Raw genomic sequence first — 2,109 nt, 5'->3', positions numbered from 1 at the left:
AGAGAGACAGAGAGAGAGAGAGAGAGAGAGAGAGAGAGAGAGAGAGAGAGAGAGAGAGAGAGAGAAATAGATAAAGAGAAAACAGAAAGAAAGCCAGACGGAGGAACACAGATAGGAAGAGAGAAGCACGAACCGCCAAGCTTAAAAACAAAACCGCAAACGTTGTTCCAATTCCGTTTCACGCCGCAGCAAATCACGGAAATCTGCAGCATAAATCCGGCGCTGCATGTATGCGCACCACAGTAACTGGAGCCCCACACCGCCGACAAGCGAGCCGAAGTAAGAGAGGCCGCCGCGCGACTGTGGAATGCCGACAGCCGACGAGCGACGCTGCGCGCCCCCCGCCAGCCGCTAGCGTCGTCATCAGACGCTGGTATGTCGCTGGCGGAAAGCCAAGCGGGAAACTCACAGGCACTTGGAACGTCTCAATAAATAAAAAAAAAGGTAAATAAACACGAAATGTATTTACTACCAAAGTCTTAATGTTTTTCTACTCTATGTCGCCTATTATTGCCGATAATTACCCGTAATGCCGGTCAAATGCTTATCTGCAACACACAAGTACACCGCACGCCCGCCCCGTGCACAAACAACATGAATAAGAAAGATCTCTCATTAATAAGCGAGATCTCTCTTATTCGTGTTGTTTGTGCACAGGGCGGGCGTGCGGTGTACTTGTGTGTTGCAGATGAGCATTTGACCGGCATTTACGGGTAATTATCGGCAATAATAGGCGACATAGAGTAGAGAAACATTAAGACTTTGGTAGTAAATACATTTCGTGTTTATTTACCATTATTGTTTTTATTGAGACGTTCCAAGTGCCTGCGGGAAGACTGTTAATGATCCCGCGTGCGCTCGAAAAGGAGACGAGGAGTGAGGAGACGTGATAGAGATAAGTGCGCCGAGAGAAGAATTTCCGCGGCAAGCTTCAACGAGAGACGAGGGGAGGAAGTGAAAATCACGGGGGGAGGGCATGCGGTGGGTGTCGATGGGCGTCACTCGACAGCCACGGCGGTTCGTTTTTATCCGTCACTAACACTCGTAGGCAGGCGCTATATATATATATATAATACGTACGTGCATGCGTTCATACATACGTGCGTGCGTGCGTACGTGCGTGCGCGCGCGCGTGTGTGTGTGCATGTACGTGTGTGTGTGTTATTGTGTATGTGAGTGTGTGTGTGTTATTGTGTATGTGTCAGTGAGTGTGTGTGTGTGAGTGTACGGCGAGAAGAAGTTAGAGTGACAGTGCGAGAGAGAGAAAGACAGAGAGCACAGTAGTTGTTACCGACGAATAAAATACACATCAGCTCACTTTCCGCCAAAAAACAGGCCGCCAGTACACTCTGACCGCCTAGCGGAATCCTACGTCACGCAATGATCGCGCGACACAAGAAGCTGCCTGCTTAGACGTAGCGGAGGATGCACGCATGCGCAGATGAGTTGCGCCTGCGTGCGTGCGCGCGGCGGCGGCCGTGGCTGTGGCGACGGCATACGCCAGAGGCGTTGCGTTGTTGTCGCACGTGTTGCTACGTGAAACGGAATCGCTCTTTTCCGCCGCCGCCGCTTTCCTCTCGCTGTGTGCATACACTCGCGAGTACATACGCACATACACGCACGCACGCACGCACGCACGCACGCACGCACGCACGCACACGCACGTATACACACACACACACACACACACACACACACACACACACACACACACACGCACACACACACACACACACACGCACACACACACACACACACACACGCATACGTACACACACGCGAACACGCATAGAGACACACGCGCACACGCACACGCACACGCACACGCACACGCACGCGCATAGAGACACACACGCACACACACACACACATGCAAACACGCAAACACAGACACACGGACAGTCGGACACACACACAAACACTAGTTTCTGGGCACTATGCAACACAGCATTGTAGCAATCATGAAAACCATCGGATTGAGGCATGCCGATCGAACCACGTTATTTAAGAAGAAGATAACACTGTGCCAGTATAGTAATGTCATCACCACAACATAGATTAACCGCATCTAAGAATTAGACTGCAGGGTTATTGAGATGTGTTTTGACC

The sequence above is a fragment of the Priapulus caudatus genome, unplaced genomic scaffold (assembly GCF_000485595.1).
Source record: "Priapulus caudatus unplaced genomic scaffold, Priapulus_caudatus-5.0.1 Scaffold253, whole genome shotgun sequence".
NCBI lineage: Eukaryota > Metazoa > Priapulida > Priapulimorpha > Priapulimorphida > Priapulidae > Priapulus > Priapulus caudatus.
Note: the sequence above shows the minus strand (reverse complement) of the source record.